Below are 22,337 nucleotides of genomic sequence, written 5' to 3'. Positions count from 1 at the left end.
CTGGAAGCTAGAAGTTCAAAATCACAGTGTTGGCAGGGCCCTGCTCCATCTGAAACATATAGAGAAATCATTCCTTGCCCCTCCTGACTTCCAGTGGTTCGCTGGCAATCTTTGGTGTCCTTTGGCTTGCAGCTGCTTACCTCCAATCTCTGCCTTCACTGTCATATGGCTGTCTCTCTTTACGGGGTCTGTATTTACCTGGCTATCTTCTTACAAGGACACTGCTCTACTCCAGTAGGAACTTAGATTTTCAATGACCTAATTTCCTAATAAGATCACATTCTGAGGTACTTGGGACTATGACTTGAAAATCTCTCTTTGTGTGTTTGTGTGTGTGTGTGTGTGTGTGTGTGTGTGTGTGTGTTGCACAATTCAACCCATAATAATTGCCTTGTGGAACTTACAATATAGAAGCCCCCCACCCCTTTAAAAATATTTTTTTATTGATTTCAGAGAGAAACAGAGAGGAAGAGAGAGATAGAAACATCAATGATGAGAGAGAATCATTGATTGGCTGCCTCCTGCATGCCCCCTCCTGGGGATCAAGCCCACAACCTGGGCATGTGCCCTGACTGGGAATTGAACCATGACCTCCTGGTTCTTAAGTCAATGCTCAACCACTGAGCCATGCCGGCTGGGCTATAGAAGCCCCCTTTTACAGATGAATAAGTTGAGGCATGGGGTGGGGGGGGGGGGAGAGGGCAAGTGACTTACTCCAGATTTACAAGTAGGAAATTGAACATCCAGGTCTGACTCCAAGCCCATATTTTGTCTACCATACCAGCCCATTCGGCAGGTGTGGGGTTTCCTCAGCTGGTAGTCACATATAAAAAAGGATCTTTGGCATACATCATCACAGTTAAGACTTGTGACACCTCTGTCACATTTAGTACCTTGTGAGAGCATTGTTCCCATCTATATCTCTATCTATCATCTATCTATCTATCTATCTATCTATCTATCTATCTATCTATCTATCTATCATCTATCTATCATCAAAGGTTAATATGCAAAGTGTCCCCTCGGGAGTTCAACTGGGAGACCAGGAGTTCGCTCCCTCCCTTGCACTGACCACCAGGGGGCGATGCAGAACATGGCGGGCAACAAGCGGTGGTGGCAGGGCACTGAGGAAGTGAGCGAAGGAGGAGGCAGGGAGGTGGGGAACCTGATCAGCCCTGATCACCAGCCAGACTTAGGGACCCTACCTGTGCACAGGTTTGTGCACCAAGCCTCTAGTTTACTCATAAAGAAAATGAGCTCTAGGACCGCTGAGGTCATTCAGTCCTCCAGAGGAGGAGTAGGATTGGACCCAAGTAGGCAGACGCTGTGCCCACGCTTGTTCTGCAGCCACGCCCAGATCAAAGCATTGGGTGGGGGATCGGACACCAGAAATGAAGCCAGACACCAACACAAGTAGCTGATGAAAAGGCCTAGGCTGCCCAGGAAGTCTGGTCACCCTGACTGAGGGCATTGGATTGGAAAAGAAATAAAGGTGTTGGGTGGCTTTGTTTCTTTTAACCAAAAAGTCTCATTTGGAGAGGAAAGAGTTTGCATTTTAGAGGCTAAAGCCATTCAACATCCCAAGCCCAGGAATTCATATTTAGCCTTGGCTAGCAGACTCTGATCCCTGCTGACAAACGGAATTTCTTGCTTTCTAGAGGGGAGGGTACTGGGCAAAGCTAGAGTGGAAAGCTCCCTAGGCATTTCTGGAGCAGAGCCTGAGAAGCAGTACCCATGATTTCAGTGCTGGCACACATGAACTGCCTTCAGGGTAGGAAACACTTTTGGGATGTTCCCACATGCTGAGTTCCCAGAGCCCAGCAGTCTGTGAGGCTGAGGCGGGTGTCAGGTTCTGTGTCATTTGTCACAGGTCCTAGACTAGTCAGAAGAGGGGAGTGCCACCCTCTTGGGGAAGAAGGCCAAGCACCCATCAGATCGTGCCTGCTCAGTTCTCAGCGACCCCACGGGGGTCTCCCACCAACATCCCGATGGAGTTATGGAGGGAAATGAGATTGGGTCCTGCCTGCCTTTGAAAAGTCCCAGTTAAGTGGCCCAGCAAACTGGGCCGTGCTATGAGAGTGGGGAGCCCAAAGGACAGGCCCTGAGTTAAGGAAGCCCTAGGGCACAGGAAGAGCAACTTTCTGCAGGAAGTGATGTTTAAGCAGAAGCCTGAAGGTGGACCAGGAGTTGACCAGATGCAGGAGGCATTGTGGGTGTGTGTATGTGTGGTATGTGCATGTGTGTGTACAGGGGTGGGCTGGTTTCCTGTTCCTGGCAGTGTGAACTGCATGTGCAGAGGTCAAGGGTGGGTAGCTATGAGTATGAACGACTAGGTATATCTGGAGTAGAGTGGGAGCGAGGTTTAGTTACTGGAAAAGCCTCTGGTAGAATCCAGGGCTTGCCCTCCTTCCTGGGATCTAAGCCCCAGCATCAGGTAGCAAGTAGGCTGTGTCACTTGAACCAAGTCCCTGAACCTCTCTGGGTCTCTTTAACTGAAAAGTAGCATGGTTACCCAGGCAGCCTTCTAGCCTCTCTTAGAGTTCCAATAGTGAAATCTAGCAAGACTGATTTATGCTATTCCTCTTCATCTGCATACCAACACTCTGAGTTTCTCTTTAGTACCCCCATTCAGCAGATTGGAGGAGAAAAGTTCAAAGAAGGTTAAATGAGTACATTCTGCAAGTCTATGATTTTCTGAAAGAAACTGCCCTCAGGCTTTCTGCCTCAATAACGGAGTATTTTGCTCTGAGAGGACTTCATTCAAGAGAGAGAATTAGTTAATAACAACAATGATTATGATAGCTACCACTGATGGGGAACTTTCTCTTTGCAAGACATCGTAACAAACTGTGCATAGACGTATGTCCATTTTTATTCTCACAAAGATCTTATGAGGTACTAACTCTTTTTTAAAAAATATATTTTATTGATTTTTTACAGAGAGGAAGGGAGAGGGATAGAGAGTAAGAAACATTGATGAGAGAGAAACATCAATCAGCTGCCTCCTGCACACTTCCTACTGGGGATGTGCCCGCAACCAAGGTACATGCCCTTGACCGGAATCGAGCCTGGGACCTTTCAGTCCGCAGGCCGAGGCTCTATCCACTGAGCCAAACCGGTTAGGGCGAGGTACTAACTCTTATTAGCCACATTAGAAATGAGGACATCAAAATTTACAGTGGTCAACCAACTTGGCCAAAGTCACATAGTTGGCTGGGAATGGGAGTGGCCCCAGTCACTCTGGTCAAAGATTGAGCTCCCAATTGCTCCTCCATGAAGCTTAAAAAGAGCAAAGCTCCTCTAACCCTATCTGTAGGTTTATACATGAGAAAATTGAGGGCTGGGGAGATGACAGAGTGAGCCTAAAGTTCTGTAATAACGCAGCATTAAATGGTTTTGTGCAATTAATGTTAATGATAGTAACAGTAATGAGGGCAGACTAGCACAGTGGTCAAAACATGAATCCTTCTTAAAGGTCAGATTTTTTTTAAGGTTGGCACATTTAAAGAATATGTTTTTATTGATTTTTAGAGAGAGAAGAAGGGAGAGAGATAGGGAGATAAAAACATTGATGAGCCCGGCCAGTGTTGCTTAGTGGTTGAGCGTCGACCAATGAACCAAATCAGGGCACATTCCCAGGTTGTGGGCTTGACCCCCAGTAGGGGGCATGCAAGAAGCAGTTGATTAATGTTTCTCATCGATGTTTCTACCTCTCTCTCCCTCTCCCTTCCCCTCTCTCTAAAGTATATATACATGGGATTGTTTTTCCTGGGATGAAAGGTTGGTTCAACATCTGCAAATCAATTATTTGATACACCACATAAACAAAATAGAAGATAAAAATAATATGATCATACTGATAAATGCAAAAATACCATTTGACAAAATTCAACATCCACCATTGGTAAAAACTCAGCAAAGTGAGGATAGAGGGAATATACCTCAACAAAATAAAGAGCATATATGACAAACCCACACCTATCTTCATATTTAATGGTGAAAAGTTGAAAACATTTTCTTTAAGATCAGGAATAAGACAAGGATGTCCATAGTCACTACTTTTATTCAATATATTACCCCAAGCCTTAGCCACAGCAATCAGAGAAGAAAAAGAAATAGAAGGCATCTGAATTAAAAAGGAAGAGTAAAAATGTCATTATTTGCAGATGGCATGATACTATACTAGTATATACAGAACCTTAAAAATTCCTTTTAAAAAAGCTTATTAGAACTGATAAATTAATTAATAAATAAAAATTAATATCCAGAAATTGGTTGCATTTTAATACACCAATAATGAACTATCAGAAAGGGAAACTAAGGAAAACAATCCCATTTAAAACAAGGAGGTAAAAGACCAGCATTCAGTAAACTATAAGATATTGAAGAGAGAAATTGAAGAAAATACAAATAAATGAAAGGATATACTATGTTCATGAATAGGAAGAGTTAACATTATAAAAATGTCCATAACACCCAAAGCAATATACATATTCAATGCAATACTTATCAATATGCCAATGGCACTTTTCACAAAACTAGAACAAATAATCAAAAAATTTATGTGGAACCACAAAAGACCCTGAATAGCCAAAGCAATCTTGAGAAAGAAAAACAAAGTTGAAAGTATCATGTTACCTGACATCAAACTATACTACAAAGTTATACTAACCACAACAGCATGGTACTGGCATAAAAACCAGATATATAGATCAATGAACAGAATAGAGAGCCCAAAAATAAACCCACACTTATACGGTCAATTAATCTATGACAAAGGAGGCAATAATATACAATGGGGTAAAGGCAGTCTCTTCAATAAATAGTGTTGGGGAAAATGGACAGTTACATGCAAAAAATGAAAGTAGAACACATTTTTACACCATAGACAAAAATAAACTCATAATAATATATTATAGACTTAAATGTAAAACCTGAAACCCTAAAACTCCTAGAAGAAAATATAGGCAATGTTTGACATTGGTCTTAGCAATTGTTTTTTTTTTTTTTTTTTTTTTTTAATTTTTATTGCTTAAAGTATTACAAAGGGTATTACATATGTGTCCATTTTATCCCCCCGCCCTAGACAGTCCCCTAGCCTCCCCTATCCCCCAATGTCTTATGTCCACTGGTTATGCTTATATGCATGCATACAAGTCCTTTAGTTGATCTCTTACCCCCCTACCTCCTGCCCCGCAACCCTCCCCGGCCTTCCTGCTGCAGTTTGACAATCTGTTTGAGGCAGCTCTGCTCTGTATCTATTATTGTTCAAAAGTTTATAATGGTCTCTATTATCCATGAATGAGTGAGATCATGTGGTATTTTTCCTTCATTGACTGGCTTATTTCACTTAGCATAATGCTCTCCAGTTCCATCCATGACGTTGCAAATGGTAAGAGTTCCTTCCTTTTTAGAGCAGCATAGTATTCCATCGTGTAGATGTACCACAGTTTTCTAATCCATTCATCTACTGATGGGCACTTAGGCTGTTTCCAGATCTTAGCTATGGTGAATTGTGCTGCTATGAACATAGGGGTGCATATATCCTTTCTGATTGGTGTTTCTGGTTTCTTGGGATATATTCCTAGAAGTGGGATCACAGGGTCAAATGGAAGTTCCATTTTCAGTTTTTTAAGGAAACTCCATACTGTCTTCCATAGTGGCTGCACCAGTCTGCATTCCCACCAGCAGTGCACAAGTGTTCCTTTTTCTCCACATCCTCTCCAGCACTTGTCGTTTGTTGATTTGTTGATGATAGCCAGTCTGACAGGTGTGAGATGGTACCTCATTGTTGTTTTGATTTGCATCTCTCGGATGATTAGTGACTTTGAGCATGTTTTCATATGTCTCTTGGAGCAATTGTTTTTTACATGTCTCCCGGGCAAATACAACAAAAGCAAAAGTAAACGAGTGGGACTACATCAAACTAAAAAGCTTCTGTACTGCAAAGGAAATATTCAAGAAAGCAAAAAGGCAACCTACTGAATGAGAGAAAAAGTTTGAAAATTTCTTTTCTCATTCAGTATATTTAATAATAATATCCAAAATAAAAAACTCATAACAGTTCAACTTAAAAAATGAAAACCCAATCTGATTTAAAAATTAGTAGAGGACATGAACAGACATTTCTTCAAAGGGGACATACAGATGGTTAATGGATACAAAAGATGCTCAACATCACTAATTGTCATAGAGATGCAAATCAAAACCACAATGAGATATCACTGCACTCCTGTCAGAATGGCTATCATCAATAAATCAGAAAACAAGTGTTGGCAAGAATGTAGAGAAAAGGGTGCCCTTGTGCACTATTGGTGGGATTGTAAATTGGTGCTGCCACTGTGGAAAACAGTATGGAGGTTCCTCAAAAATTTAAAAGCAGAGCTGCCTATGACCCAGCAATTCCACTTCAGGGTATTTATCTGAAGAAATCTAAAACACAAATTTAAAAAGATATATGCATCCCTATGTTCACTGCAGCATTATTTACAATAGCGAAGATATAGAAACAACCTAAGCTTTTATCAATAAACAGATGGATAAAGAAAATGTGGTATATATGAAATGTCACTCAGCCAGAAAAACAATGATATCTTGCTATCTGAGACAACACGGGGGATTATATTATACTAAGAGGGAATTATACTAAGTGAAGTAAGTCAGACAGAGAAAGACAAGTACCATATGACTTTACTTATACGCAGAAGCTAAAAACAAAACAAAACAAAAATAAATGAACAAACAAAAAAGAAACAAACTCATAGATACAGAGAACAAATTGATGGTCTCCAGATGGGAGGGGACTAGGGTTAAATAGGTGAAAGGGATTAAGAAGTACAAATTTCCAATTATAAAAATTGTCATGGAGATGTAAAGTATAGCACAGGGAATCTATAATAATAAAAGTGTAATATGCAAATTGACCAAACGGCTGAACAGTGGAATGACCATGGGGATGACCATGCTATGACACCCACTGGCGCCAGGCCAGCCAAGGCAGGTGCGATTCGATAGGTCGGGGGCCTGGCCATCACCCCATGATCTCCCACAGAGGGAGGCCCAGGACACGGGCTGGTAGGGCTATTAATCAAGGGGCTCCATGATGGCCCCAAAGAGGGAGGACCAGGCCACCAACCCATGGACTGTGGCGGGTGGGCGGGGCCTCCCTCTGTGGGGGACGATCCATCACGGAGCCCCAGCTGGGTGGGCAGGGCCTACCTCTTTGGGGTGATCATGGAGCCCCCCGATTAGACTTATTGGGGTGATTATTTCATAATTATATAATTGTTTAATTGCTATGCTGGACACTTAAAACTAATAATGTATGTCAACTGTAATTGAAGAATAAAAATTTAAAAAAATCCTTGCTTATCTGATAGATGTAAAATATTTTAAAGTCATTTCAATATTCATTATTCTATTGGTGTTTTTCTATGTTTGTCAGCTATTTCTATTCCTATATCTGTGAATTGCTATATGTCTTTGCATATTTTTTCTTATTGGGTTATTTTTCTGATTTATTGATTAAAAGGCTTTGTGCATGTTAAATAAATTAATATATTTTACATAATGCAACTATTTCTCCAGTTTCCTTTGACATTGTTTATGTTGCTGTTGTTTTTTCCCTCGTCATGCAAAAATGTTTAACTGGTATTTTTCTGTCTTTCTCTTCATGGCTTCTGGGTTCAGGGAAGAGTAGCCAACTTCCTGAATTGTTTTCCTGTTATCAGGCCTTTCCAGGCTCCCTCTGGGTCTGAGGGCCAGCATGGAAGCGCATACAGACAAATTAGGGGCAGCAGCCCTGTGCTCCTCCCGCCTGCACTCAGAAGCCACTCTGCATGTGACAGAGCCTTTCCTTTTTTTCCTAGTCCCTGGTCTCCCTCCAGGGTATATCAGGAGGGTACCAACCCTTCAAAAAATTAGATTTTCAGTTTGGATTCACTAGGAGCAATTCCCTCTTTTCTTCTGGGCTTTTGTCCTCCTGGAATGGAGACACAGAAATATTGGGGCAGAAAAATGTGAGAAAATTTGGAGTTTCTCAGGAAATTCTGATTTGGCTGTTTGTTGAAGGAATGAATTAAGATTTTTGAAACTTCTTTAAAACTCAAAGAAACATCTCAGTTAAGATTTTTAATTTTTCAGAAGGAAGAAAACTGATATTAATCAAACCCTGTATTCTAGACACTGAGCAAAGTGATTTTATGTCTTATTCTCATAAAAGTTTTATCCCTCTGTGGTGTTAAGTAGGGCCATCCTGGTTTTCAGGCGCGAAGGCTGTAGCTTGGGGAGATGACGTGGGAAACGGCCACACTGTAAGTGGATGAGGAGACTTGAGTGCAGGTCCCCTGACTCCTGGCTTATGGCTAAGTGCTCTGGAGTCAATGGGCAGAGTTTATCTTGGCTTTTTGGGTTATTGTCAGTTTAATCTTAAGCAAATAACTTAACCTCTCTGAGTTTAGTTTTCTCAACTGTCAAATGAAGATAATTATGTTTGCACATATGAGTTCTGGTAGGGTTAAATATGAAAAAGAACACACAGTATAATATTTGCCCCATAGAAAAAGCTTAATAAAATTTAGGAATAATAATAACAACAATAACAGCAGCAACAACCTTCTATGGTTTCCTGGCCATCATGTCATCTCTTTCTAGGTACTTTCATATTCTTAGTCTGTTCTCCTGTGATGATAATATAATAATTGCTGTTTATAGCAGCTTCACTAATAAGACTCTGGAAACAATCCAAATGCCCATCAATAGGTAAACTGATAAATAAACTGTAATATATTAATACATTTAAAAGATCCACAGCAAAAGATCCAAAACAAGCAATAGGTAAATGCAACAATATGGATGAATCTCACTGATTTTTTTTTCATTCATTTGTGTTAAGGGAAAGAAGCTAAATACAAAACTATATCAAATTAAAAAGGGTTTGCATAGTGAAGAAAACCATCAACAAAGCACAAAGACAGGTTACTGAATGGAAGAAGATATTTGGCAATGGTACATCCCATAGCGGTTCTCAACCTGTGGGTTGCAACCCCTGAAAATACATCCTACATATCAGATATTTACATTACGATTCATAACAGTAGCAAAATTACAGTTATGAAGTAGCAATGAAAATAATTTTATGGATGAGGGTCACCACAACATGAGGAACTATATTAAAGGGTCGCGGCATTAGGAAGGTTGAGAACCACTGCAAGGGGTTAACATCCAAAATATATAAGAAACTCATACAACTTAACAGAAAAAAACCCCAAACAATTCAATTTACAAATGGGCAGAGGACCTGACTAGCCATTTCTCCTAAGAGGCCATACACATGGCCTAGACATATGAAAAAATATTCTGTTCACATTAACCAGGGGTTACATTTTGATTATAACTTAGCATTTAAAGACTGGAAGAATCACAGGATGTGGGAAAAGATCTAGAAATATTTTTGGCCCAGTCCTTCAGTCTCCAGGCAGATGTTTGAACTGCGTTCGAATGTATCCAGAGTTAGAGATGCACACAGTCTTCTTTGGTAGCAACTGCGCTTTCTACGTTTTGTTTCATCTTAATCATCAAATAAATCTTTCCCCAACTCACTCAAACTTCTGCTGCTTCCAATTCGGCCCCTTCTCTTTTGCTTCATCTTCTGAGAACATGAAGAACAGGTGTTGAGAACTCTCTTTAGAGAAGCCCTGCCATGCATTCAGAGTAATTAACTCGCAGCTCTGCCTTCTCATCTGCAGCTTACACAACCCCAGCTCTTTCCTCACCTCAGAGGGGTTTTCCATGAAGACCCTCTCTGAATGCTCCCTCTTCTAAGCTGTAGTGCTTGATGAATGCAGCCGTGGCCCATGAGGATGAAAATGATGGTATTTCTACCCCATTTATTGGATCCACATATCACTTTAGAACTTATATTCACCGTTTTAGACTCACAGGTATGTTGGAGGCGTAAACGTCATTTTGTCTCACCTCCTAATTTTATAGCTGAGGAAACTATGGCCCAAGGAGACCTGCTCAAGGTCCCCGCATGACAGCGCGGCCGAGCTGAGTCTGGGACCCGGGTATTCTGCCTTCCCGCCAGGTCCCTCTCCACTCTCTCCTGCTCAGCCTGGGGTCAGGTGGGTGCATCCTCTCAAATCTGCTGAATGTCCATCCTCTTGTTTCCGTGGACCACATAGGACCTTGCACCTGGTGCAGTAGTCCCCCCTTCCTGTGGTTTTGCTTTCTGCTATTTCAATTACACGGGTCCTAGGGTCTGAAAATGTTAAATGGAAAGTTCCAGGAATAAACAGTTCATTGGTCTCAAATTGTGTGCTGTTATGAGTGGCGTGATGAAATCTGTGCAATCCAGTTCCATCCCACCCGGAATGTGAATCAACCCTTTGTCCAGAATCTCCATGCTGTAGACGTTACCCGGCTATTTGTCACTTAGCGGCTGTCTAGGTTATAAGATTGACTGTTGAAGTATCATAGTGCTTGTATTCAAGTAACCCTTACCGTAGCTTAACGCTACGTCACAATGCCTACGCCACAATGCTCACTTCACCTCATCATGTGGGCGCTGTATCTCTCACATCGTCACAAGAAGACAAAGGGTAAGTACAGTACAATAAGGTATTTTGAGAGAGACTACATTCACCTAAGTTTTATTAGGTATTGTTATTAATCTCTTCCTGAGATTAATTTACAAATTAAACTTTATCCTAGGTATGTATGCATAGGAAAAACAGTATGTGTAGAAATCGGCACTCTGTGGTTCCAAGCATGCACCAGGGATGGAGTGGATCTCCGGGGATAAGGGGACTACCTACTGCACTGACAGCAGTCTACACTGCAGCCCTGTTGGTAACAGTAAAGATGCAGAAACAGCTGGGGCCCTACATGCCACAAATCTCATGAAGTTGTTAAAAAGAATGAGAAGAGCCCTGGCCGGGTAGCTCAGTTGGTTAGAGTGTCCTCCTAATACATAAAGGTTGTGCGTTAGATCCCCTGTCAGGGCTCATACAAGAATCAACCAATAAATGTGTAAATAAATAGAACAACAAATTTATGTTTCTCTCTCTTTCTCTCCCTCCCTCTCTCTCTCTGTCCTTTCCTCACCTCTCTCTCTAAACTTTTTTTTTTTTAAAAAAAAGATCTAAAAGTGTTACTGAGGAGTGATCTACAACATGCAATATTCTGTAAAAAACAACCAACAACAACTTGAAGAACAGCAAATAGAATATATAATTTATGTGGTTTCAAAAGGTGTATGCACATCTGATTCTGTATAGAAATTCTGGAAAGATACATATAAAATCATTAATGGCAGGATGGGGTTGATGCCAAAGACTTACTTTTCATTGTGTACCCTTTAGCACTGTTTGAATTTTTAACCACGTGGTTTTATTACTTTTATAATAAAATATAGTATAAATGTTTAAAATGTTAATTCTGAGGATGTTCATTTATTTACTTGTCACACTTCTCTATTGATTTACTTTTTCAATTACCATGTATTACGTGTATAATTAGAAAAGATATTAAAAATAAATACACATTTAAAATAATGCTCCCCATCTGAACAGTGGTTCTATAGGAATGCTTTTAAGACACAGGACACAGAGATGACCAGTGAGGTGTTTGTCACAGGGCAGTGGTTTCTCGGGTGTGGTGTGGTGTGTGAGTGCTTATGCGTGCGTGTGTGTGTGTGTGTGTGTGTGTGTGTGTGTGTGTGTGTGGTGTAGCCAAGTTGTGTGGAGGTGGTTTTTGGTTGTTACAATGACTAAGGAGGCTATTGCTGGTACCCAAAACCCTGAAACCCTGGAAGCAGGGATGCTAACAATGTCCTACCCAAAATGTCAACGAAGCCCTGCTAAGAAATACCAGTAGAATATTTCAATGCAGAGTTTTAAAATGTCTTCATCTATTCTCTCATATAAACTTCACATCTCCTGAGATTAAAAAAAGTATTCGTTACATTCTTACCTACTGTTGACAGAGAGGAAACACGTGGAAGGTAGGTTACCTGAATATCTCAGGGAGAGTTCCCAGAGGAAGAAAGGTGGTGACAGGATTGTCCCTAGTAATCACGAGGCAGGGGCATTTGCTGAATGCCTGTTCCCATAGCACTGAGCTGTCTGTTATATCTCTTACCATGGTTAAGCGGGTGGTATATTCCTATTTTACAGATGAGCAAACTAAAGCCTTGAGATTAGACCCTCAGCCCCAGGGCACTTGGCTAGGAAGCGGCTCAGCTCAAACCCTGGTCTGTGAGCCTCCGAAGCCCTTGCTCCTTGCGCTTCCCGACGTGGCCTCCCTCACAGCCCTGCAAGGAGACCAGGTGGCACCTGGAAGCAATTTCTCCTCTGGTTTCCCCCAGGACTCCCGCTACTTTGGTAGGGAATTCACAGTGGGAAATTAACCTCTGTCTGCAAGAACCAATTATACAGTCTAGAATGAAAAGAGCAATGTGGGCCTGGACTCAGGCAAAACATTGGCTCCCCCTCCCTCTGCCCCTGCCTGTGGAGGCAGCTGGGAAGGGAAAGGGGGGTGGAGGGCAGAGGAAATCCTGTTCTATTTTGAGAAAATAGTTGTGTTTGATTATCCAATAATACCAAGCTATAAAGCTGGGACAACTATGGATTTTCCCTAAATTTGAAAAATTGTGAGCCATTAACTTCTCACTCTTAAAGTAGATCCATTCAAAAGGAATGTAATTCCCCATGTTATGTGTTGAGCAGGAGTCAGAGTTACTGCAGACTTCTCTTAGGGAAAGAATAGGAATTGAGACCTGCAAAAAACCTGCTGGTAAGAGAGAATGGGGAGAATGAACAGCTTCTAAGAGATTCTGGCTTCTTTGTCATTGTGTCCTTACATGTAGGCACAGTGGATTTTTTCTTGTCACAGTATTTTATACTTTGTCCAGTCCTCATATCCTTGAGACTCATCTCAGTTATAACCTCTTCCAAGAAGCCTTCCCCAATCACTCCAGGCTGGTTTAGGGCTGTCCAAGTCCCCAGAGTTCCTTCTCTCCAGTACTGATCTCACTTGTCATAGGATTCTTTCTCTAGTTGGACTGTGCATTTATTTATTTAGGAAAGAAAACATACCTCACTCATCTCAGGATTCCTTTGGCCAAAAACACTGTGGGCATTTGGTAAGGGCTCTTCCTTCTGGGGTGTGAACTAATTTTTTCTGCTAAAGTCAGTGTTCCATGTGACCTTGAGCAAGAAACTGAACTTTACCATGTGGATAAGAGGACAGAAGGAATAACATGAGCAAAAGTATAAAAATATAAAAACCTATTATTAAGAAATGTGTTGTGAGTATAGAGTAGAACAAAGTAGTGAAAAGCTCAGCATTTGAAATCAAGCTTGAGAGAAAATCCTAGCAACATCAGTCACTACCTATGTGACTTGAGGTGATTTACATAACTGTTAACCCCTCAGTTTTCTCACAGTAAGACTTTAAATTAGGTGTGTGCAAAGGACTTTAAAACAGTGCCACCCACTCAGTGAATACTTAGTAAATTATAATTTAAAATATTATTATTATTATTATGAAAGGGGAGGTATTTCTCTTATAGAATGACTTGGATCCAACTCCTTCTTAGAAATTGTTAGGTTAGAGGTGCAGGATTTGATAACCAACATGTGTAACTTTTTATTCACTCATGTACTTCATACATTCATTCTACAAACATTTATTGAGCAACAACTATTGGCAAGACAGCCGCAGAGCAAGATGGATTCCTACCGATCAAAAAGCTCAAAATCCTGTTGAGAAGATGAGGCATAGCCACAGAGTTATGGTCAAAGCAGAGTGAAAGGAGAGCTGAAGAAAAGGTGTTAGGGAAGCCCGAGGAAGAGGGAGCATTACAGATGGAGAAAACAAATCACGGAAAAGGGGGGAACTTGTGTCTTTCTCTAGTTGTTTTTAAGGTTTTCTCTTTATAATTGACTTTTAGAACTTTTATTATGATTTTCTTTGTGTTCATTCTCCTTTGGTTTGTTGAACTCATCAGATCTGTGGGTTTAAAGTTTATATCACATTTGGAAAAAATTCAGTCATTATTTCATCAATTATTTTTACTGTCCTCATCTCTCTCTTATCTCACCTTCATTGATCCTAAAAACTTCTAATTACATGTCAAATGGACTCTTAATTACATGTTAAACCCCTTGGTATTGTCCCACAGGTCACTGAGGTTCTTTTTATTGTTTTGAACCTTTTTTTTTTCTTGTCTCCCTCTGCTTCAGCTTGAATAATTTTTTATTACCGCACATTCAAGTTCATGATCTTTTCTTCTGCAGGGTTTAATCTGCTATTAAATACATCAGCAAAATTTTTATTGTAGATGTTATTTCTTTTTCATTTCAAGAATTTCCATCTGGCTGAAACCGGTTTGGCTCAGTGGATAGAGCATCGGCTTGCGGACTGAAGGGTCCCAGGTTCGATTCCGGTCAGGGGCATGTACCTGGGTTGCGGGCACATCCCCAGTAGGAGATGTGCAGGAGGCAGCTGATCGATGTTTCTCTCTCATCGATGTTTCTAACTCTCTATCTCTCTCCCTTCCTCTCTGTAAAAAATCAATAAAATATTTTTTTTAAAAAAGAATTTCCATCTGGTTCCATTTTTAATTGAAATTCTTTATTTGCTCACTCCTTATGTTCATATTTTTCTTTAACTCCTTGAACATATGTATAGTAGCTGTTTTAAAGTACTTGTCTGCTAATTCCATCATCTCTGTTATGTGTTTCTGTTAACTTATTTTTTCCTTACTAATGGGCCCAATAAATACCTTCTTTACATATATATGGTAATTTTTTATTGTACACTGCATATTACAAAATGCTAGAATGTTTATAGTCTGGATTTTTATTTATTTATTTTAAAAATGTTGAGCTTCTGTTTAGGTAGGCAGTTAATTTACTTGCAGGGTAGCTGATCCTTTCAAGGATTATTTTGGCTTCCTTAGAATAGGCCTAAAATACCCCGTACTCTATTGTTAGAGTAACCCTATTCCTAAAGCATGGCATTGTGGGGGTCTTTGAGAAGCTGATGCCTCTATTCTGGATGGTTGAAACTTAACTAACCATCTCTCAGCCTTGTGTGAGCAGTGGCAGGCAGTTGTCTTATTTCCTGGTAGAGGTAGCTATTCTCGCCCCAGTAGATGTTCTTTGTCCAGCTTCATGACATGTATGTGAAGCTTAGTATTTGTCCAGAGACTCAAGAGAATCTCCATGTAGATTTCTGGACCCTTTCTCTTTACTACCCTGTCTCACCAATTTTAGATTTGTCAGTTGCTCTAAACTCAGTAAGAAGGGTGTGCTTTGTCAGACCTCCCCTTTCCTGCAGTTTCAGAAAATTCCTCTAGACTGAGAGCTGGGGCAACCACCAGCTCATATTGTGTATTTTCTTTCTCTTAGAGACCATAGTTTTGTGTTGCCTTTTGTCCAATACCTGAAAACGGTAAATTTATATATTTTGTTCATTTTTACAACTGTTTGTGATAGGATGGTTGGTTCACTTCCAATTACACCATCATGGCCAATGTGGAACTGTGGGGAAATAGAGAACTGGAATAGTTTCTTGAAGAATGGGTAGGATTTGGACATAATGCAATGAATGAGGAGGCTCATTTCAGGCAGAAGGAACAGCACGAGTAGCAAATATTTATTGAGCTCCTGCTGTGTGTTATGCACTGGGGATTTTGTGATGAATAAGACAAATGGAGACTTGCCCTAATGGAGTTTACATCTTGTTCTGATCTGTGTTCATTTCAACCACTCTCTGGATGCCTGCTCTGTGCAAGATGCTGAGCTGGTACAGGAAGTTGGTGTTATAAAGAGGAATAAAACACAATTTCTGTCTTCAGGGAATTCATAGTATTCGGGGGAGGGAGATAAATAACGAGTTACTTTCAACATAAAGTATGAAGCGAGATGACACTGTTATGCCTAGAGTGCTCTGGGAGGAGAGAAGCAGACTTTTAGGCCTAGCTTTCCTTATGATATATAGACACTGTGACTTCAAAAATGAGTAAGAATTAACTGGGAGTAGAAGGGGTGGAGGGAGTCCTTCTAGACAATGGCAAAAAGGTCCAGACACACGTTATCTACAGGAAACTGTAAGTATCTCAGGGTGGCAATATGAGACTGGAGAAGCAGATCAGACTTAGAGGGGCCTTGTGTGCCAGGTTAAGAGTTTAGATTTTATCCTGTCGGCAATGGGGGAGCCATGAAAAGCTTTTAAGCAAGGGAGTGATAACCTGAAAACTCCTATCCTTGATATCTCCAGGCTCTCAGGAGTATTCAAGGGGGAGGAAGGTAATGAGACTGGGAGGGCTGTTAAAAGTTAACTCTCTTCCACCAGGAATTTGAAGGACCTTGTCATGAGGGCCATTTGAATTTTCAAAAAAATCGTACCAGATACTTACAAACAAATCCTGTGGTGTTAAGTCTTGTCAACAGAGCTACAGAAAAGCAGCAGGTGGAGACGCATGTCTTCAAAAAGGTGGTAGGAAGGGAAGAATTAGAAACTTTCAAAGTTGTCATGGTTCTTAAAAATCATTCTGTTCTTCACTTCACTTTATAATTACATTGGAGGTGACTGAGACCCAGAGAGATGAGAAGCAGAGTGGGGGTAGCAAAAAGAGCTTCTGGCCTTTGGAGTTGGGCTGCCCTGAGTTTGAATCCTGGTTTGGCCATTACTCCAAATCACTGAAGCTCTCTGACTTTTAGTTCCTTCATTTACAAATTCGAGAACAACAAAACCTAACATGTTGGATTGAAGGAAGGTACACATGAGATCAGTGGACTGGTTCCCACTGAGCCTAACCTGAGCTTGTGTATGCAGGGTCACCAATGCCTTAGACGTTCATTTGCTCAGCTGATTAACTGGGGGAGAAGAGAGCTCACAAAGACAAAAGTTTCCTTGGGAACAGTCTCAAGAACTGGGGGATGATACTGCCTTGAGGACAGCAGTAAATTTTTACACTAACCCTATCAGAAGGTGGGGTTCTTTTTTTCTCCCCTTGACTCTTGGCTGGCCCTGTGACTACTTTAGCCAATTGAATTAATCATCCCGCTATCACGAAAAGAAGTCCAAGCTAACCAGGCAGAAAGACCACTCAGATAGAGGTGCCAGACTTCCAAGTGACACTGTTATGGCATAAGCTATAAGTGTACAGCTGTCTCATATGTTCTAGCCCCAGCCACCCTAGGACTGCAGCTCATAAGAGACCATGATCAGGACCCCCAGTATTCCCTGTCAAACCACAGAACTATGAGAAATCATACACAGCTGTTATTGTAAGCGACTGAATTTGGGGTAGTGTGTTGTACAGCAAAGGACACCCAGGGGAGCTCTGAGCCTTATGGATAAACTGAAGGAGCTATTATATTCTGGCCAAGCAGTGCTGCTTTGGAACTTAGGGTCCAAGGTTTAGCACAGAGTTGGGTCTAGAGTCATCCCTCTTTCTCTAGGGAACAATGTCTATGGTGCACTGTAGACAGTGTGACAGGTTGAGGTTTGCAGCTTTGGGAGTTCTCAGGGCTAGTCCCTTGAACAGAAGTATGGTGGTCTGTGGACTCCAGCCCTAAGGGCAGAGGCATGGTGCCACCTTCCCAGAGGCCTATAGGCACAGAGAATATTAACAAAGAACATGATGTAAAGAACCCAGAGCTGACTTCTTAAGGACATGGGAGGTCCTTAGAGTCTTCCAGAAAGCCCTGAGCAAGACATTGACTGAGCTGGAGGTCTTGCACAAGTCACTGAGGAAGAAATTCAGGAAATCTGGAACATTACCATCAGTGAGACCATAGCTGATGAAACAGCAGATTTTGTATGTAAGGCTCCTTACATAATGTTTGGTGCATGATAAGTGCTCAATATGTAACAGCCTGTATCATTAGGGACTTGGCCCTAATACCCAGGGTCATACAGCACATTAACAGAGCAGTTCAGCACTTTCTCCCCATGAGACCCTGCCCCCTGCTGACTGCTCTGCGGTTATTTCCAAGGCAGCATCTGTCACTCCAAGAATGGGAAGCTCAGACTACTCTCTGGAGACTTAGGCAAATCCTTGCAGGCTCCAAAGTTTGCATATATTAGTCCTCGCTTTGGCACAAAAGATAGTACTCTGGTATGGGGGTAGTTATAAATCCCTGGATCTTAAAGCAAATGTTATCCTTCTCTGCTGGACAATTTAACAGAAGTAGCTGGGAAAAAATAAAATGACTGTTACAACTTTAATACAGATCAAAATATGTGCAAAGTTATAATTCGGGGACTACCCACAGATGGAGTGCAGTGCCCCTCAGGAGGGTGGTTGTAGGAGAAGGAAGTTTACTCTCAGCTCTCATTTTAAAGGCCCTGGGCATCAGCAGCCACAGCTGGAGCTTATTCTTTCTTTCTTTCCCTTTTAAGTCTGGCTCTTGTTTTAAAAAGTATGTTTTTATTGATATTATTTTAGAGAGAGAGAGAAAGGGAAAGGGAATAGAGAGATAGAAACATTGATGAGAGAGAGACATTGATCAGCTGCCTCCTGCGCACCCCCTACTGGGGATCGAGCCTGCAAACCCGGCGTGTGCCCTGACTGGGAATTGAACAGTGACCTCCTGGTACATGGGATGATACTCAACCACTGAGCCACACCGACTGGGCTGAAGTTTGGCTGTTGATCAATATGAGGACCCAAAGAAACAAGATAGGCCTCAAGGCATCAAGAGAAAGTTCTGGGGTAGCTTCTGTTATGGGCTAAACGTTTGTACCTCTTTCACCCCCACCCCCTAAGCTCCAATGTGATGGTATCTGAAGGTGGGCACTCACAATGAAAGTACCCTTCTGTGAAGAGGAAGACAGATCTCTCTCTCCACGCACTAAGGAAAGGCCATATGAACACACAGTAAGAAGGTGACTGTCTACAAGCCAGGAAGAAGGCCTTTATTATCAAGAAACAAATCTGCTGGAACCTTAATCTTGGACTTCTAGCTTCCAGATCTATGAGAAATAAATGTCTAATGTTTAAGCCACCCTGCCTATGGTATTTTGTTATAGCAGCCAGAGCCAACTAAGACAGCTTCCTTGCTCATTACTCAATGGAGTCTTCTCCAAGCTCCACGCTATAGTAGAAAAGATAGAAAGACAAATAGAAAACAGAGCTGGAATTCTGGCTCAGCCAATTTCAAGCTGGATGACACTGGCAAATCATTGCACCACCATGGATCTAAAAGGACATTAGAAACTACAGAAGGTATTTTTGGCTATGGCTGAGTGAGAAGGTTGGCAAATACTCTTCACTCAAAAGGAACTATAAAGTTGGAAATAACTTACAAAAATGACCATTTCAACACTCTGAAAACTGACCAAAGGCATATACAATATCAGAAATATTTATGTTAAAAACACTGCCTTTAGCTCAGAACAGTGTTGTTATTGCCCTGGGCCCTTTCAGTCCTCTCCAGGTTGGTCGTCAGCACAGAGGTTCTGCCAGGGTAAGGTCACCATGAGGATTGGTAGCTTGACTGCTCAGGGTGAAGTGGTTCAGTTGATTGGGAGCAGTAGGTGATGCCATGGCCAATGGCACTGCCAATGGAAGTGATGATCTTTGGCAGCAGGCAAGAGGGAGAGCCTTGGCTCTACTAGCATGAAGTCATGGCTGGGGCAAGCATGTTCTTGGCTGAGATGCGAATGAATAGTGAAGATCAGAGAGGGCCCAACATATTAACACATTGCTGATCAACCCTAAAGTTGTGAGCAGGCATATAGGAGATTCAAATGGACCCAGCAGAAAGAAAAAGCCAGAACAGACAAAACAATGACCTGAAATTTGAATGTGCTCCCCTTCCCACACACAATTCAATTGACAAAACACTTGGCTTGATATGTTTGCACTTAAGCTTTGTCCAATTATTGGTTGGACACTAAGCTATGCAGACAGAAGCTTAAAAGAATAAAAAAATAACTAAAAGAAACATGAGTGTCATACTGTGAAAGAGAAAGATTTCACAGATTTTACCCATAGGTGTCCTAAACAATGAGAAAAAGAGCAGGAACAACAATTTTCATGGGGAAAAAGCAGAACCCAGAGTTGCTACAATATAGTAATGAAAATGTCCAGTTTTCCAACAACAGCAACAACAAAACTACAATGCATAATAAGAAAAGAAAATATGACCCATAATCAGGAACAAAAAGAGTAAATAGAAACTGGCTGAGATTGTTCCTAAACATTTTAATTAGAAGATAAATATTGCTAAGCAACTACTAAAAATGTTCAATGAACTAAAGAAAATCATGTCTAAGGAATTAAAAGAAAAAAATAGCAGAAATTAATCTACCGATATGAAATCTTAATAAGGAGATGGAAACTCTAAAAAGAAAAAGAAAATTCTAGAGTTAAAATACAAGAACTAAAACAAAAATTCAAGAATAAACTTATACCCCGTATACACCTCAGCTCAGGCCCTTTGCCTGGTCTGTATTGTGAGTGGGAGGATATTAAGAATAACGACAATAAAAAAGAATGAACTTAAAAGCAGACTCAAGATGTTGAAAAACAATAACTTAGTAAACTTGAAGACAGATAAAAAGAAAATATCCAATCTGAGGGAGGGGAGATAAAGTTGAAGGAAAATGAACAGAGACCCAGAGACATGTTGGTCACGTAAACATACCAACAAACATATACTGAGGGCCCCAGAAAGAGTGGAGAGAGGGAGAGAAAGAAGAGTCAGAAAAAAGTATTTGGAGAAATAATAGCTAACACAAATTAGATGAAAGACATTAATCTACACATCTAAGAAACTCAATGAATCTCTAATAAGATAAATGCAAAGAGATCCATACATAGAAACATCATAGTCAAACCATTAAAGCCAAAGAGCAAATCTTGTAAACAATAAGAGAAAAATTACTCATTGTTTTCAGGAGAGCATCAATACAATTAATGGCTGACTTATCATCTTAAATAACAGAGACCAGAAAAGCTAAAAGAAAAATGTCAACCAAAAATTTTATATTCAGCAAAACTTTCCTTAAAAGTGAAGGGTTGCCGACACCGGTTTGGCTCAGTGGATAGAGCTTTGGCCTGCGGACTGAAAGGTCCTGGGTTCAATTCCGGTCAAGGGCATGTACCTTGGTTGCGGGCACATCCCCAGTGGGGAGTGTGCAGGAGGCAGCTGGTCGATGTTTCTCTCTCATCGATGTTTCTAACTCTCTATCTCTCTCATTTCCTCTCTGTAAAAACTCAATAAAATATATTTTAAAAAAAAAGTGAAGGCATGATAAAGACTTTTCAGACAAGCAAAGATGAAGAGAATATGTTCTTAAGAGACCTGCCTTATGAAGTCTTTCAAGCTTAAAGGAAATGATACCAGAATATACTAAATCCACAAGAAGATAAGAAGAACATCAAAATGGAAAATATGTAGATTACTATAAAAATTGATAAATCTACTTTTTCTCATTTTATCTCTTAACATCTTTTGAAAATATAAGCTTGTATACAGCAATAATTATACCACTTAATTTACACACACACAAAACAGCATAAAGAAGGGAGAAAAAACAGAGTCATCTTAAAGCAAAGTTCCTAGATTTTCTGGAATCAAGTTATTAATCTTCAATGGATTATGATCATTTAAAAATGCATATCATAATATCTAGACCAACCACTAAAATATCCTTAGGTTAAAAATCAACAAAGGAATTAAAATGCTACACTAAAAATATTTATTTAATACCCAAAAAGGTAGTTGAGTAGGAATAAGGGAATAAAAAAGACAAGGGACATATAGGAAACAAAGAGCAAGGTGGAAAATATACATATAATATCAAAATTATATTAACTATAAATGGTCTAAATGATCCAATGAAAAGGCAGGTATTGTTAGACTAGATAAACAAGATGCAAATATATGCTGTCTACAGGAAGCATAATTTTCATTGCAAGACAAACAAATTGAAAGCAAAAAAATGAGAAAGACATACTATAAAAACAGAAAACATAAAAGAGCTGGAGTGGCTACTGTAATATCAGATAAAATAGATCAAGGACAAGAAATATTTCTAGAAACAAAAAGGATATTTTATAATAACAGAGTCAATATGTCAAGAAAATACAAGGATTATAAATGAGTTTATGCCTAACAACAAAGCCTCAAAATTCAGGAATCAAAAACTGACAGAACCAAAAGAAAAACAGATAATTCAACAACAATAATTAGAGCTTTCAACACTCCACTCTCAATAATTGATAGAAAACTAGACAGAAAATCAGCAAGAATGTAGAACACCACAATAAGTGCATTAGATCTAACAGACAGCTATAGAACACTCTACCCAAG

The 22,337-nt window shown here is 40.4% G+C and overlaps 1 protein-coding gene and 1 pseudogene across 1 annotated transcript in view; one reads left to right on the top strand and one right to left on the bottom strand.

Moving 5' to 3' along the window:
- Positions 1-22,337, bottom strand: part of TENM4 (teneurin transmembrane protein 4) — a 734,586-nt gene that overhangs the window by 305,904 nt on the left and 406,345 nt on the right. The gene's annotated exons all lie outside the window — the stretch shown is intronic.
- LOC118665582 lies at positions 20,377-20,493 on the top strand (annotated as a pseudogene).

The sequence above is a fragment of the Myotis myotis genome, unplaced genomic scaffold (genome assembly GCF_014108235.1).
Source record: "Myotis myotis isolate mMyoMyo1 unplaced genomic scaffold, mMyoMyo1.p scaffold_m19_p_10, whole genome shotgun sequence".
NCBI classification, from domain to species: Eukaryota; Metazoa; Chordata; class Mammalia; order Chiroptera; family Vespertilionidae; genus Myotis; species Myotis myotis.
This window is presented reverse-complemented; position numbering and strand designations above follow the sequence as displayed.